This window comes from Polyodon spathula, chromosome 11 (assembly GCF_017654505.1).
Source record: "Polyodon spathula isolate WHYD16114869_AA chromosome 11, ASM1765450v1, whole genome shotgun sequence".
Classification (NCBI taxonomy): Eukaryota; Metazoa; Chordata; class Actinopteri; order Acipenseriformes; family Polyodontidae; genus Polyodon; species Polyodon spathula.
The window spans coordinates 11,816,849-11,835,540 of record NC_054544.1 but is presented as its reverse complement, the minus strand read 5'-3'; positions in this window follow the sequence as shown (position 1 = coordinate 11,835,540).

Below are 18,692 nucleotides of genomic sequence, written 5' to 3'. Positions count from 1 at the left end.
CTGTGTGATATACAGATGTGGAGGAGGGACGGATAATAATGCACTTGGGGTGAACAATGAAGTCCTGAGTTACACTACCTTTGAGATACGAGACAGTATAGAAATGACTTTGTAAAGAATGTTGTGGAGCAGCACTGGACTCTTCAGGATGCATTCCACAAAACACTGAGGCAGCCCAAACACAGTTAGTCCTATATCACTTTGGAGCAATCAGCTCTGTTCCATAAACTATTTTTATATGGATCTGTCTATCCATACCCCTTTCTTGCTTGATTTAACTAGTGTAACATAACTTTTAGAAATGCATTGTAGCATGCTGCTGTCACCGCCTATTGTACTGTTGCTGGGTATTGATAGATCGCTATTGTCAACAGGTTCGTTTTATTTAAAAAACAAACAAACAAAAAAAAAAAAACACTAGACATTGCAATGTTTATTGCAAAATGAACATATTACAGTTCTTTGTTAAACATTTTGATATTAAACTCCTATAAATTAAGTAAAAATACAATGACTTTAACATTAAAGATCATTTAAGATCTTATTCAGGTAAGTAGGTCTTTTTGAAAGGAACACTTACAATTAACCTAGCTTATATCATTTTTAAATGCACCTTGGAACGTATCTGTGAACCTTGATATGAAATACCTAGGGCATGTTTCTGCTAATCTCTTTTTGGTCTCTTGAGTCCTGTATCTCCTATAAACTATTCCAGAGGAACTGCCATGAATGCCATTGCTCAAGCTGATCTAGTTCTTCAGTTGCACCTTTCACTCCTTTAATAGATGTGCTTCAGGTTTTACAGTGTGCATGTACTGTGCAGTATGAGTGCACTGGTAAATGGAACTTCAAATCACATGCTAGAATTTCCGACCCTAGGTTTTAAAAGCATGCAATCATCAGGGCTGTATTAATTATGGACAAAATAATTTTTCCTTTTTCTCTTTTCTTGTACAGCACAGGATATTGTTTATTCTTTTAGCTCCTCATTGTTCGTTTACTTTCATCATCTTGCCAATTAAATGCGGTGGCAGTGTTTTTGTACACAGTAGCTTCTTAAAGAATCAGCAGTAGTCTATCCTCCTATTTCTGTTTTACATCTTCAGTGTGAGTTACAAATGACTACAGATTGGACAAATAAGTTCAAATTGTTTGCAAAAGCAATAGACATGCAATGTAAATGCATTATTTTACAGAAAACTAGCATGTACCGATATTAAGAATTAGCTAACCTTTAGCAGAAAAAAAGTTTAGGGAAGTTGTTTGTGAATCAAACTCACACAATATTTGATGTTCAGGTTGTTGGAAGTCAATCAATCTCAAACCCAGACAACTAAAGTAATTTATTTACGAATTTACAGATACACTGAATTTCAACATTGATTTTATTGCACTGTAATATAATTTACACAACACATCTAATAGGAAATAGACCTTTAAATTGGACATACATGCGTTTTAGGCTTTAACAAAGATTCAAGTGAAAAGAATCCACACTCCAGCCTGAAATTCTCTAAATTCTACATAATTAGCACTAAACATAATGCATTTTTTTCCTTCCTGCAAAAGCCAAGATAATTTTATTGACCAATCTGTGATCCAAGAGATTAAAGAAAGCACTGTGTTAGCTGCAGAATGGTTAATGCTCTTGGTGTCAATAGGCTTTCTGCTACTTGGGAATGAAAGTGAACTATTTCGCTGGGAAAAACACAGGCTTGACATTCTTAGAGGGATCTTGAAGTTTACAGCTTCATCCCTCTATTGTAAAGAAGAAAGACTGTTCAGTTTACCTGCTATAGGAACCCGACACAGCCCTTCTGCATTTACGTCATTTGAAGGAGTTTGTGTAACAGTTAAAGTAAGTTTAGTTTACACAATTTTGAATAATGCATTCTAAAGTAGCATTCCAAAACAAGAGCAAAAATGGGGATGAATTTAATTAAATCTTTCTTCTTTGGAGTGAAAAATACATTCCCCCATTAATTGCATAACGTTGCCTACAACATCACAAGTAGTCATTTACAATTTAACACCTATAAGTGGAAATGAATTCCAAATTGGAACCGTTTTTTGAACCCTCCTGGTTCTAATCTCTTTTTTTTCTGAAGGAAAACTAACAAAGTTTCTTATATATTAATACAAAAAATATTATGCACTGAAATAGAAATAAAATTTAACACTAACAATTTAGCATTATCCTTTCCAAGGACAACATACTTTTTGCTTTTTTCTTTAAAAAAGGATTGAAGAGCCTTTTATTAGGAATAAAATTCAAAACATTAATATCAGAGCTGCAGAATGTGCCACTCCTCTGAGAGTGAAGGACTACTCCAGATAAGGATAGCATTTCAGTGTTATTGACAGAAAACCATTAACTCGCCAAGAGCACAGGCACACTTCATTTGTCAATGACATACTATATTTAACTGGTAAATTGATTCAGAGCACTTCAGCAGATTTTTACTTTGCTGATTTATTTAAAGATTATTCATATTTGCTCAATGTTTAGGTGGATACTTGTGAGGCGTGTGGGTAGAAACAATAAAATTTCCAGAGAAATCAGTGAAACAACTTTTTTTTGTTTTTGTTTTGTTACACAAAAAACAAAGACAATTACTGGTATGAGGGAGGGAAATATTCTTTTGTGCATGACCCCTTGTGCCTTCCACCTTCTCAGTCCTCTGTGGATCGGCTACCGTACATAGAAAAAGAAAAAGAAAAGTTAACAGAACACAAAAAAGCTATGGCACAGACACTCCTTACCATCACTACTCCCTCCAGCCCAATAAACCCACCTGTACTTCAAAGATTCCCCACACAGTACACAGTAACCAGTACCCTGTTGTATGCAAAGCCCTGCCCCTGTAGTCAGTGAAGCACCAATCCTGTTATGACAAGTGTTACTATAATTCATTTGACTTTAGTGGCCGGTATCCACATACTTGCACTTCCTCCCCACATCAAGGTGATGCCTCGCATAAAGGTGACTTCTGTCACGGTCACGTGATCTTGTTGAGGGAAGTCCAGAGTTAGCGTGGTGCCTTCTGTTTAACTTTAGAAGAAGTGGTCTGTATAATACATACCTAATAATGTACTTGTGGTTAATTGATGCAATTACAAAAAAGTATAATCACGCAATTTGGGTAAAACAGTATAGTAAATAAAGTACAAATTCTATATAGTACCTTACCCTCCCCAAACTCGAAAGCAGTGTTTTATGTTGAAAAATTGGTTTACATAAGTATAATGAAGATTGCATCACTGACAATGCCCAGCAGCAAGCCCATGTGAAGCATTGGTGCATAATAGATTCCTGAAAGGTTAATGCTTAAAATGTTTTCTAGTTATTGTGTTCCAAGGCAGACAACCGAATAGGAACATTCAGTGTAATTGGAATGTATTTTTTTTTTAATCTACCAGCATTACTGTGCTTGCGACAGGAGGTAATAAATGAATGTGGAAGTTATTGATTGTGTAAATTCTTTAAAACAGAAAATACTTTATTTTTTAAATGTTCATGTAAATTGCAGAAGCCCCTTGAATTGGCAGCCACCTGAATTAAACAGCCACACATACAGTTCATTTGGTGACCAGTTCATTTTGTTTGTACTGTATACAGTATGCACTGTACAGGAAAATAGTTATATATAAAATATTACATTTAATTATTATTTCTCAACAGCAAGTACATACTGTATTTAATTTAAACCAAATAAATACACTTCACATGTATACTGTAATGAAACCAAACAACATTTTACAAGTTTATGATATGTGTCTATATGCAGTATTATCTTATTAGGATGAATGCTATATTGCCCTCTATATTTTGATCAGCAATGACGTTGCAGTTACCATAAAAGATAGTATATATGTCTGCTTTCTCAAGGTCATAAAAAATAAGTATTTAATTTTAGTGTGACTTTCATACTAATGACCTTAAATGCTGATGCAATTATGGGGCTTATATACAGTAACCATGGACAGTATATTATCCCCTTTGTACCTTGAACAAACTTATATTGTATTATGCACAGTTAAGACTAGTACACTAGATTTTACGGGGAAAAGGGATATAATACAAATAAACTGCCCTGATGCTGTTGTGTAGTGTTGTATGAATGTAAGGTTAGCAAACTACTTAAAGCACAGGGCTTCTGCCCAGCGGGTCAAATTTATGGAGATGTTCTACATGAACTTGGTATATATATATATATATATATATATATATATATATATATATATATATATATATATATATAAAATGTCTAACAGTGGATTAGTGGGATAATAGTATTTTAGTTATCCCAAATAAAATGCTTTAATTTAAGTTTATTGTACATGGTAACCTTGAAATATAATTGCTTTATTCATTTGTTAGTGAAACCCAGGTTTTATTTCTTTTAGAAAACACATCATAGAAGATAAGAGGTTTATAATTGAACAGCTTTGCCTTGAAATCAGCTGTAAAACAAAAGCACAGCTGAACAGATCCCATCCTTCAGCTTCATAACAACATTTTCAAGGACATGTAGTGAAGTCCCTTATTCACCCCATCGCCGTCTCAATTGCTTCAGTTAATATACAGCTCAACGATATGAACAGACAGTTTGCTTCCAACACTGCTGCAATCTCCATTACTTCAAGCCCAGTATTCACCACTTCAGCCATGGCTGCCACTGACATTCTTTAATAAAGTCCATATATGCAGCACGTTCGTTGTCGTGTTATTTGTCCCATGCAGAAATGTATTGTATCAGTACTGGGTCAAAACAAAGAAAACGTGCCTATTCGGGTCTAAAATTCTAACTGCGTTTAAAAAGTAAACAGCAGGTTGTTTGAACCGAGGTAGCTGTGCTTGATTGTACCTGTAATGCTGATTTAACTTGGGTACAACCAACACATGAATACTTTTTTGTCTGCGCTGACTTTCCAGTTTGTTTGAAGTTATAGTGATCGATTGTATATTCTTTAAGTCACATTGCAAGATGTGCTAAACAATTACCTTCATCTGCATGTACAGTTTATTTGGGAAATGTCTTGACTCAATCATCAGCAGAAATATACTTTGCTTGTTTTGCTTTGTCGTCCATTTCTGGTATTTTACGTCTACTGCTGAAAACTAGATTTTAGCAACCTAAATCAAAACAATGCAGCACTGCCTTTGTCCCACCTGCTACGTGCAGTACAGCAGGTCACAGAAAAGCCAGTAGATAGCACTGATAGGCTGATTAAAACATTGTTGTTATCTGAACAGTAAACACGAAAGCAACTGCTTTGGAGTATTTATATATATATATATATATATATATATATATATAGGTTTTTGATTTTGCCTAAGTGCAATTCATACAGGAAGGTGAAGGAATAAAAAAAGCCTACGTAGATACATAGTTTGTGTCGCTTGTGTTGTGCAACCAACTGAAAGTGTCCCGATTTTTAACTCTTGCTATCTGGTCACCCTATGCACCGCTCAGCAGACACAGATACACATACAATCTGCACCCCCGCGCAGTCATAGACTCGCCCCACTTTAAAAGACTTGGCTGGCCCCCTTTGTAATCTCCCTCTGTCCCATTCATATGCAAAAATCTGTTCTGCTTCCTCCAGACCCAGAATCACTGAGTCTCTAATTCATGGCCGGTCCCTTCCCCGTCTTCAGGATTAGTCCCATCGGAATAGCGACCCACAACATATCAGGAAAAGCACCTAATCATCGACTCCAGTCTCAACGTCCTAATTCCCAACAATCAATTCTCATTTCATTACATTACAGCTTCCAACGCTAGTAAATCCATCAAAGCAGCAGGGCACAGCGCCAAACTCGGAAAAGCGGATATTAGAAGCTTTTAAATCATGTCCATTCATCCTTCCACCACCTGTTCTAGATCTGCAGGGAAGACAATTTTCTCCTGACATCCCCACCTTCGGACCCAAGCCCCCACCCCCCAAGCAATCTTCAATCTGCGATCCATGTTTTCTTCAGTAGGCATCTCACTCGTAAAATAAACCATCGGCCTGACTAGAATTTCTCAGAATCACTGGGGACACTGTCAAACCCAAAGCCAGACTCCCACTCAACAATCCTGGAATACATTTGTCAGTCATTAACAGCTTCCAAGTATCAAAATCAATCTCTAAACGCAACCCATTATCTCCACTGGGTCACTTCAATTTCGCAATTCGCATTATTCCAAAAGCAGAACATTCATATCTCACCTTCTCGCTCTTGCCTCAACTGCAAAAACCTGGATTCTTACGTAAAAATGTCTTTCAGAAGTAAGAAACCCTCCTCCAGAGCTTCCAACGCTCCAGCTTTTCTCCAATACTTGGATTGTGGCAGCCATTTACACAGTCAAGCTAACGGTAATTCCCATCTAATATGTCCACTCATCCTCTCAAATACTACAAATACTAACCCTTTGAGGTCCAATGTCAGACCAGGTCCGACATTACTATTTTCTCTTTCCAGTCCAATGTTGGACCCTGTCTGACATCATCGAAAAGACGTAAAGCACAGGTCTCTAGTCGTTTTTTCTCCGGAAAAAGCAGAGAAAACCATTCAATAGCCAAGTGAGACCAATAGGAGCCGAATGAAAGAGGAAAATAAAAAAGGGCCTTGTGATCAATAGCCCTAGCAGCTGGACCACAGAGATAAGCGCACATAAACAAAGGAGATAGTTGCTTCCACATCCAATGCTCAAAGAATATAAAGAGGTATGTGAAAAATACAGTGAACACGGGGTGGGTCTTGACTGGAGATGCAGTACTGATGTTGTTTTGCATTGCAATACCCTTTAAACCTGTTTTATTCGGTGGGGAAAAAAAAATTCAAACAGCTTCGTGGAAAATAAACAGCGAGTGTGAAAATAAATTGGACCTGACGCGCACTGAATAATTGGACTGCAAAGGGTTAATACATGGTGAGAGACGTGGTACAACAGACTGAAAATCTGTTAGGAGAATGACTGGAGTTGTGAAACCCAAATCTCTGAATGTGAGCTGGTATGCCCAGAGTGGGGGGGGGGAGGGGGAGGGGGAGGGGGAGGGGGAGGGGGGGGGGGCGGCGCGCCATCTCCTCCAGGACCACCAGAGGTTTTCCTCTAATAGAAGGGTTTTTTTCCTCTCCACCGAGCAGACAGCCGACACATAGCTTGTTCCACTAACCATTTATTTTTACTTATTTTGTTTGCCATTGTTTGTCTTTGTCATTGTCTCGTCTTTTGTGCTATACATTGGCACGCAGTCTTTGTCTTCAGAGGTGCGGGTTCAGTGGAGAGCCAGTGGTCTATCTTTTTGGAGGATAGTGACTCTCACTTCCCCGACCAGGAGTCCCAGTATCTCTCCAGGTTCTTCGTGGGGTCAGAGGGGACCACCGGCCACACTATTCTTTCACAGCTCATGAACTATATCTTGCCTCAAGAAAGAAGGCTCTGTTTTACTTCCTCCTTTACCCTCCTGGGACATGGCTCTCTTACTCTTAGTGCCCCAAGTCCCATAACTAACCATTATTTGTGTCTTTCAGATTATCTTTTCTTCCTTACATCAAGGCTTCATATGAACCATTCTGTGCTCTGAGGTTCGAACCTGGTCGCTAACTGGAACCCAGTCGTGAAGCCAGGCCTATAACAAATCTTTGAGAAGTCAGAAGACTCTGTCTTTTCAGGGGCCCGGACGCCATTAGGGCTGGCCAAGCCTCCAATCCTAAGCTGCAAAAAACACTCCCTTCCTCTCGCAGCCCTGTCTCCTGCCTCGTGAATTTTTAGTCTCTCTGAGGACAAGCAAATCTATTGGGTTTTTATGTCCTTTAGATACTGGGCGGTTCTCCAGATGGCAAGTTCCTGACTGGTCAACTGTACCACCCGCTACTAAAGCTTTCCAAAATTATTCTGTGGAATAGTTTCATTCTCATCTCACACCTCAGAGCTCTTGAGCTCAACCTTGAGCATCCCTTGTGTGTTTAAATCAGCTTAGCAGTTCATACAGAGTGCCGATTTCCTTATAGGCCTCTACTTTCTCAAAAAGTGATCACCTTTTGCCAATGCCCTCAGGATTAAACAGGGCATCTTGGGTTTCCTTCTCTACATTGCCTATACCTTTGTAGTCAATAAAAGACTAACTAGAAAAGAATCAGGCGATGAGAGAATCAATCTGCTGGAAGCCTCCCCACAGTTTTCTCATCATTCTTTGTGTCGTGTGTCGTCTCAGATTGTAAAATGAAAACCACAACTCAGTATGTGGGCAAGCTTTTAGCACTGTATGTTAAGAAAAACAGAAAGGGAAAGGGGCTTGATCCTGTGGGACTGTGAATAAATAGTCATTTAGACTGTATATATTTTCATAGGGGTTTTCTTTGGCTATATTTCCTATGTGGAAGAATCTGAGCCAGTAATATAAATTGGCCAGTTCTATAATTCTCATTGCTTTTCCTACTGAACAATACATAATAAAATCCCTGTCATAAAGTGTGTGTATACTAACTCATTATAAGGGCCATTATCAAAATAGTGCTTATGACAATAGTTATCATATACATGTATGTATATAACACATTTTAATGCAGGTACTCAACACATTTTAAACATGTATCATTGGAAATATACAGTAATTACTTTTGTATTTATGCTTATAAACTATTTTAGAATCCAATGGTCTATTTTAAAATTCAGCATGTATCACATAAAGCATACAGATTTTCAGCTTTGGTGTTGCTTCATTTGGAATCTGCTGATGGTTACAGAGAGCTGTAAGGACCAGTACACTCAGCACTATTGTATTGTAATCAATAATTACATTTAGTGCTGACACACAATTGATACAGTGATCTCCAACAGTCACATTCTCCAAAACTAATCTCTTTCAGTTTATCTCACAGTATATCAGAACAGTAAAAGAATTCAGTTGAGAACCCTGCTTAGTATTTATTTTTTCTTATATTACGTCATTATGGATTGGCTCCACATTATCATTAGTATTTTAACTGTCAAAACGGAATGAAGACAACTTTCTGTTAAATGATAATTATAAACACTTTGGACAACAGGACATGTAACTATATTAGTTGTAGCATGAGTGAAAGACAGTATTCAACCAACACTGTCCCACACGTTTAGTTGTATACTGGAATGTGTTTCCATGGTGGCTTCTTCCCTAGTGTGTTTGTTCATTAAAAGCAAACCTTGTTCCAGTTTGTTTATATTCCCCAAAGGTAGTTTCAGCTGCGGGCACACAAAAGTCTTTAAACTTGCCGTCTCAAACTGGCTTGATCCTGGGGGCTATAGCATTCTTCTACAAACTCTATAGCTCAGAAAAGCAAAACAAAAACTGAATCAATAGAAACCTGCTATTCACTCCTGCAATAGAAACCTGCTATTAAATTGGATCAGACATCATCCAAGATCTCCAACCTCACATAAACGTGTTTTATTATTTTAATTGTTTCAATGGTTCAGACAAGTGAAGGAACAGGTTTGAAACCTTAAAGGGGTGCGAAAGCAAATGATCAATGATCAATATTGAGAATCTATAGACTACTGCTAGACAAGCACAATCCAAACGCATTTGGACAGTAAGGCTCTAATTTCGGAATAAATAAAGTTTTTTTTCTGTCTATGAAATGGTGCATTAGGGCATAATTAATATAATCATCAAGGCCACAAGTATAGTAATTAAGTAGAACACTGCAACCTATACCAAAAAGAATGTGAACAGCACATTCCCTCCAGATTCTGTTTTTTTAAGAAGCAAATATCCCTGACATTTAAGGAAGGACAACAATATGTTCTTAACAATTGCTTATTGTATTTTCTTATTAGATTGTTTTAGCTTCTGTTAGTATTTCTTAATACAGCACTTTTGAGTGTTTATTAGTTATGAAAATAAACAGATAATCCCAATACGTAAGAGAAAGGGTCAGTCTTGTCTTTGGTCCTGCAATTCCATTTAAGATCTTTCTTTTTATATCTCATCTTTTAAAGTGTGTGCCTGTTCAATTATTAATATTTTTCTATATATCTCTGTACTTTTATAACACTTGTATAATGACAAGGTTTGGCCTTTCATAGCTTGATAATTTATTATAAAGTCTGGCTGCTGAAAACCTGTCTAGACATAAAAGCCTGTGGATGGTGAACTTTTGTCAGTATGGTGACTAGGATTCAGATTAGAAAACACAACTTCATCTTCCAATCTCACATCCTTTCAAAACCCCCTGTAAGATTGTAATAAGATGTTGTAGTATTTTGTATTCTTATACTGCTATCGTTTTTTTTTTTTGTACTATCAATGTTAATAATATAACTTTCAATCAACGTGCATCCTTAAAGACTTAAAGAAAACAACGTCATTGGCCTATATACCTTCTGTGAGTTAACTCCATTTATGCTACCTGAAGATGATGAAAGCCAAAATGTTACAGCTTATCAATATAGTTTTCATACAGTGTGTAATTCCTATTATAAAAACAGGATTCATAGTTTTAAAGTACTAAAACTTAAAAAGTATGAAGGCATCTACAGTATTTGCTTGATCTACCATTACTACATCTTTCCTTTCCTTGTTTTGATCTACCATCACTTCATCTCTCCTCTCCTCCTTTTTTAAAATTGTGCAATAAAGGAACAGATATGCTTACAAATGAGTGCATTTAAACTAAGCAATTGGTAAAACTACATATACATAGTCCTGCAAAACAGGTTCCATATTACAGTATGTATATATATATATATATATATATATATATATATATATATATATGTATTTACTGATTTCAGAAGGAGAAGCCACAGGAGCAGTATTCTTTCACTTTATATTTTATATAAGTTCGCTTAATTTAACCCTGTGGTAGTGTGGCAGGGTGAAAGCCCTGTCAGTACACGTGTGTGTGTGTTTGTGTTGGTGTGGGTATTATGGTTTGGCAGGAAGGGGGTTAAATTTCTCCCTGTCAGAACACTTGGGAATGTGACTGGAGCTGTGAATTGAATAAATGATTAATTAAGGCTCCAGCCACAGGTGTATAATTATGGTGATCACGGGTTTTAAGAAGTTGATATTGTTGAGAGGTTGAAGTTTTTACGTGTTCCATGCAGTCTTGTCCCGTCTGATTGTTTACATTTACGGGAGTGTTTTGCAGACCTTTTATTTTGTCTTTTTTAAACATGCGCGTTAGAGCTTTACTGCAACTTGTCTGTGTCTGAGTCTCCCTTCCTGGTCGAAACCGCATTGCCAGTATTGCAGTCCTGTCACAGGTGGTGTCAGCAGTGGGACAGCACCCCTAAAGACTCTTTATACATTAAGAGAAAGGAAACTTAAAGAAAATGAAGAAGAGGAGGTGGCCGGTCCCAGTGGCAAGCTTTGTAGGTGCTGCCTGCCCGAGTGCCAGAAGAGGAGGGCAGTGGAGACACCTACATCAGCGCTTTCAAGGCCACAAGCTGGTGTATCATCTGCGTGGAGTGGGGGTACTTGTGCTCAACTGCTTCCTCCCAGAGGAGGAAGAGGAAGAGGAGAAGGAGCCAGCATTGCCGCTGCCAGCATTTACTCTGGTGGAGTGCCATGCACCGCTATAAGCATTGCCCCTGTCAGTGTTGCCACTAGCAGCATTTTCGTAGCCGGAATCCCTCGCGTTGCAGTCAGCAGTGGGGATACACTGGCAGAAGAAGGAGGTGGTGAAGAGACCTCCACCACAGCCATGATCATTAACCCACCAACAAAGATCCACATGAGGGGAGAGGGTTGGTGTTTTAGGGGGGAGGTAACTGATCTTGGCCATGTGTGCCATGCACATAGGGGGGGAGGTACTGTATGTGGCAATGTGTCAGTGAAACAAGAACAATTTACACGGCATAATATAACCACAACTGACATATTGTATAACAAATGTAAAACCACGCTGGTAAAATGTGCAGGTAGAACATTAAAAAAAGAATTATTTTTCTTTTGAAGTCTTTGTTTGAAAACATTCTGCTTGCATGCACAGTTGGCAAGCATATGTGCTATACAGTCTGGTTATTCATCAAAAGAATATATATATATATATATATATATATATATATATATATATATATATATATATATATATATATATATATATATATATGGGGGATGTATGGCAAAGTATGTAACAATGCTGTTTCCACAATAAATAACAGTCTGTATACTGAGTAATGTGTGTAGTGAGGTAAAATGGCTGCCGACTAAAAGACTATGTTTCCCAGGAGGCCATGGTCAAAGTTAATTGTGTAATAGGACACAGCTGTGTCTTGTTAGGGTGGGCTTTTGCCTGCGAATGTAGTTCAAGAGAGAGATTACCAGGAAGAAGGTTGTAAAGGGAAACAACCTAGTTGTCCTGTTCTAGGTAGGGACTGGGGGTTAGTTAGCACTCCTTGTTGGAGTAGGTTTTTTTGTTTGTTTATTTATGTTTTGCCACTGTACGTAATAATGTTTAGTGGGAGAACAAAATAAAAGAAGCAGGAAAGGGGTTGGTGTACAGTGCAACGAAGAGGATATCATGCAGGAAACTGGGGAACAGACACTCGGTGAGGGTGAAGAGTCCAGACAAGCCCTATTAGATCAGTGGACATTACCAGGTTCACAGTTTGCAAGGGATCGATTTAATGACCCTACTTTAGCTAATATAAGGGAAAGAGTAGTAGAAATAGCAGTCGAAGAGAGACCCAAAGGGGAGGGCAATTTTTATATCGTAAAAAATGACCTCCTATATCAGGTGACTCAAATTGATGGGGTCGAAGTGGAACAGTTGTTGGTTGTCATAGACTTACTGTTATGAGACTTGCACATAGCCATCTGTTTGGTGTCCATCTTGGTAAAGAAAAAACAATACAACGGGTGCTGAAAAGGTTCTTTTGGTTAGGTTTGTACAAGGAAATACAGCATTTTTGTGCTTCTTGTCTGGAGTGTCAATTACACGGACCTAAACTAAATTTAGAGCCCTATTCCACTACTAATCATAGAAGTTCCATTTGTGTGCACTACTGAGGAGAAATTCCATTCGCACCTCAGTGTATCACCCACAAACAGACGGTCTAGTTGAGCAGTTTAACTGCACCCTAAAAAGCATGTTAGGAAAGGTAGCAGATAAGGACTGGAAAAACTGGGACACGTTACCGCCATATTTACTGTTTTCTGTCAGAGAGGTACCTCAAGCATCCACGGGGTTCTCACCGTTTGAACTTTTATACGGTAGACAATCCAGGCATATCCTTGACATTGCCAAGGAGATGCGGGAATATCAGACTAGTTCAGATAAGAATGTAATTGAACATGTATTATCAATGAGAGACCAGATTAAGGCAGTCACCCCCTTTGTAAGAGACCACATGGAAAGAGCTCAGGCTAAACAGAAGGCAAATTATAATAAAACGGCTCAGGTTAGGATGTTTTCTCCTGGGGATAGGGTAATGCTTCTGGTGCCCACCCCAGAATGTAAGTTGTTTGCACAATGGCAGGGCCCCTATGAAGTGATTGAGGAGGTTGGGCCGGTAAATTATACAATCCGGCAACCGGACCTTAGAAGGCAAGAACAGATTTATCATGTCAACCTGTTAAAGCCCTGGAAAGAAAGGGAGTCTACTTTGTTGGCAGCTGTTGTAAATACCTTAGTCATAAAGATACATATGGGGCCTGAACTAGCAGAACAGCAGCAGAAGGAAGCAGAGGACATGATAACCAGAAATAAGGATGTGCTCTTTATGTTGCCTGGGAAAAACGGAATGGATATAATGTGACGTGGTGACAGCCCCAGGGGTGAAAGTACAGTCTAGTCCTTATCAGGTACCGGAGGCTAACAGGGCAGCGGTCAAGGAAGAAATAGAGAGGATGTAAGAGTTAGGGGTAATAGAGGAATCTACTAGTGAGTGGACCAGTCCCAGTGTAATGGTGCCTAAGCCTGATGGCAGGTGGTGCTTCAGCAATGATTTCAGGAAATTAAACGATGTTTCAAAATTTGACACTTACCTTATGCCTAGAGTAGACAAGCTTATTGAGAGATTGGGTAAGGCTAAATATCTGTCCACTTTGGATTTGACCTCTGGTTACTGGTAGATTCCCCTAATGCCATCAGCTACAGAAAAAACTTCATTTATAACACCCTATGACCTCTTTCAGTACATTGTAATGCCATTTGGGTTACACAGATCACCCGCCTTATTTCAGATGTTAATGGATCAGGTGTTAAGGACGCATCTTTCCTATGCTTCCGCCTATTTAGATGATATTGCCATTTTTAGTGAGGACTGGGAGTCTCACTTGGGTAAGGTAGAGGCAGTATTGGATACCCTTGGAGAGGCATGGCTGACAGCCAACCCTACCAAGTGTCACATCGGGCTGACAGAAGCCAAATATTTGGGGTATGTGGTGGTCAATGGTCAAGTTAGCTGTGTCTTGTTAGAGTGGGGTTTTGCCTGTATAAAGCCAGCCCCGAATGCCAGGAGGAAGGTTGTAAAGGGAAACAGCCTAGTTGTCCTGTCCTAGGTAGGGACTGGGGGTTAGTTAGCACTCCTTGTTGGAGTAAGTTTTTTTGTTTGTTTATTTTTGTTTTGCCACTGTACGTAATAAACACACGCTACGGCATATCACTGCAACTCCTGTGTTTCGAGTATTTCCTACTGTTGGTTGCCTTGGCCATCGGTCACTCTACCACAACATATATACACACATACACACATGAAGTATACTGTGATAATATAAGACTTTAATGTACCTATTAAAAAATCATTTGAAATAATTGTTAGCTTTTATTATACTGATATGAAATTAATACAATGAATATTTGAGATAATGCCAGAATTAGAACATCTTAATTTTTTGAACGCTCAAGTACTATTCTAATGAAGCCCCTCTGGTTGATTTCTAATGTATTACTATATTATATCAGGGGATAAAGCTGTCTGTTCTGATGATTGACATGAGCCCACATTATGATGTGGTTTTGGAAATTAGTCTGCTGAGACTACTCTGAAAAGCAACTGAGAACGAGAGCTGGCCTCCAAGAGGAGAGGAACCTTTTTAACCCCACTCATTGGTATTCCAATCTGGAAGTGCCGAGCAGCTTTTTAAATGGCTCAGGCATCCAGACTGATATCCCCTCGACACATTACTTAGCAGAAGGATTCCAGTGAGAATCTGGGAATATGCAGCGCAGAATACAGAAATTAAAATACATCCAATTAGTAATCACATAGTTAGTTCATATTTTATACAGTGTGCCGTATTTAACTTTCCATTACAAAGTTGTAGAAAAAGTACTTTCTCTTCCTATTATGCTACAGCCATGCCGTAACATTTTGAACTCCGTCTGCATGTTTGAGTTCCGTGTACACTAATGATGCACCTGTGCCTTTGTCTTATTCCTCATCTAGATAGCTTGTTTTAAATATACATAAAAAAGACCATCAAAAGACAGCAGTCATAAAGTTGTGTGTTATTAATTATATATTCACATTACAATACAGCAGAAAGTATTGTAATGTCAAAGGAATGACTTGATAAAGGAACATTATCAAGCTGAAAAATAGTTTTTCATCGTTTTTTGTGTTTGGAAATGATTATTGAAATATTTTACCATGTGTATTCATCCATCAACCAACTATTTTATCAATTAAATATGTCTATGTAATAATCTTCATGTAAAACTGAACAAAACTGCATATGATTTTTGATGGTGGATTAAAATCTTTTTTAAATGTATATGAATTTTCTCCTAGAATAATAAAACGCTGCTACTATACTAAAGAAACCTGTTTATTGGGTGTTCATACATATTTGTTCATACACCCTCATGCAGCATATAGAGAATAATATAACATAATGTCACATGTTCATGTAATACCCTGCAAAAAATGTTGTATAAACAAGGCAATGGACATGTCAAGAAACAACATACAATATATTCTTGTAATATGTCCATGGTATGCCTATGTTAATGTTGGTCCACAGGAGAACAACAGTATTAAGGTTTTGTTTTCAGCAATGCTTGTCAGATTTGTTATATTTTTCTTTCTCAAAGCATTTTGTTGCTTCATATTCCACAAAGTCAATCTGGTAAGTTGCAACACTTTTTTCCTTGTCTGAACTAGAAATGTAAATTCAACGGATTTTGACATGTTTATTTGAAGAAGATAATGAGATTTAAATATGCAAAGCAGGTTCCCATGGACTTTCTTTGAAATGCTAATAATGAGTGGAAATAAAAAATGGATGAAATACGTAAAATGAAATACCACCAGAATTTACAATGTGTGTGTGTGTGTGTGTGTGTGTGTGTATCTCAGTCACCTATGATTTCTTTGTAAATAGATTGTCAAGGCCAGAGAAATGTACAGCACCTATACAAAATATATATATATTAATATTATATATATTATAAACACAACACATAGATATATATATATATATATATATTATATATATATATATATTAACACGACACTGTGAAAGGGTTGACTACTGATACTACACGTTCAACATAAAACTAGAGGTGAAAACGCAAAACATTTTGCCACTGTTTCTGTTTGTCCATGTTGGTATTGCATAGGGAGTTTAAGAACACCTTGCATTTGTCCCATTTCAAAGTCAGGAACTTAATTATATATATATATATATACACACAGTGCCTTGCAAAAGTATTCAGACCCCTGACCAATTCTCTCATATTACTGAATTACAAATGGCACATTGAAATTTCGTTCTGTTCGATATTTTATTTTAAAACACTGAAACTCGTTAAATCAATTATTGTAAGGTGACATTGGTATTATGTTGGGAAATATTTTTAAGAAAAATAAAAAACTGAAATATCTTGCTTGCATAAGTATTCAACCCCCACACATTAATATTTGGTAGAGCCACCTTTCGCTGCAATAACAGCTTTAAGTCTTTTGGGGTACGTATGTACCAGCTTTGCAGACAGTGTCAGAGTGATTTTGGCCAATTTTTCTTGGCAGATTTGCTCCAGGTTGTTCAGGTTGGTTGGACGACTCTTGTGGAACGCAGTTTTCATATAGTGCCACAGATTCTCAATGGGATTGAGATCAGGACTTTGACTGGGCCACTGTAGGACATTCACCTTTTTGTTCTTGAGCCACTCCAGTGTTGCTTTGGCCTTGTGCTTGGGATTATTGTCCTACTGAAAGGTGAATTTCTTCCCAAGCTTCAGTTTTTTAGCAGACTGAAGCAGATTCTCTTGCAGTATTTTCCTGTATTTTGCTCCATCCATTCTTCCTTCAATTGTAACAAGATGCCCAGTCCCTGCTGATGAGAAGCATCCCCACAGCATGATGCTGCCACCACCATACTTCACTGTAGGGATGGTGTGTCTTGAAGCATGGGCAGTGTTAGGTTTGCGCCACACATAGCGCTTTGAGTTTTGGCCAAAAAGCTCTATCTTGGTCTCATCTGACCACAAAACCTTTTCCCACATCGCAGCTGGGTCACTCTTATGCTTTCTGGCAAACTCCAGATGTGCTTTCAGATGGTACTTTTTGAGTAATGGCTTCTTTCTTGCCACCCTCTATTACAGGCCAGTGTTATGCAGAGCTTTTGATATGCTTGACTGGTACACCATTACTCCACTCCCAGCCACTGAACTCTCTAGCTCATTCAAAGTGATTGTTGGTCTCTCTGTGGCTTCTCTCACAAGTCTCCTTCTTGTTTTGAGGGATGGCCTTTTCTTGGCAGTGCCTGGGTGGTGTGATGCAGCTTCCACTTCCAGATTATTGATCCAACTGTGCTCACTGGGATATCCAAACACTTGGATATTATTTTGTACCCTTTCCCTAATCTATGCATTTGTATTACTTTATCTCTAACTTCTGTAGAATGCTCTTTGGTCTTCATTATCCTTTAGATTCACAGCCTTACCAATAATCCTTCAACAGTGGGGTTTTTATCCAGAAAATGTGACAGCAACTTTAATGGTTCACAGGTGGAGGCCAATGGTAAGGTAATTGTGTCCTTGTTAGGGCAATTTCTTTCATCGGTGCAAACTGGGAGCTTCCACAGCACAGGGGTTGAATACTTATGCAAGCAAGATATTTCAGTTTTTTATTTTTCTTAAAAATATTTCCCAACATAAAACCAATGTCACCTTACAATAATTGATTTTGATTTTAAGTGTTTTAAAATAAAATATCAAACAGAACGAAATTTCAATGTACCATTTCTAATTCAGTAATATGAGAAAATTGGTCAGGGGTCTGAATACTTTTGCAAGGCACTGTATATATATATATATATATATATATATATATATATATATATATATATATATATATATATATATATATATGCAACTCTGGGATTCACAAGTTGGCAGGGCAGTGTTTCCCTAATGGCATGACTCTCCTGAACACTGTTCAGTTATGACTTTACTAACCTTTTTGTATACCTGTTTTAGCAGATTGATTTTCTCCCTGAAGAGTATTTCTAAATAGGGTAATGTTACCACCAGCCTCACAGTACTGCAGAAAACAATGTAGCAGAAGATTTTTGAACATGTTCCAATCACATCCAAGATAAGTAAACATACATATTGCTTGTTGCCTGATGTGCCCAGAATAATTACCAGGCAATGTAAAATGTCAAAGGCTGCAAGTGCTATATTAGGTACACCGGAAAAGCAATGCAAATTCAAGTTGAATATTTAAGGTGAGAATGAAATAACATCTAATATAAATGCT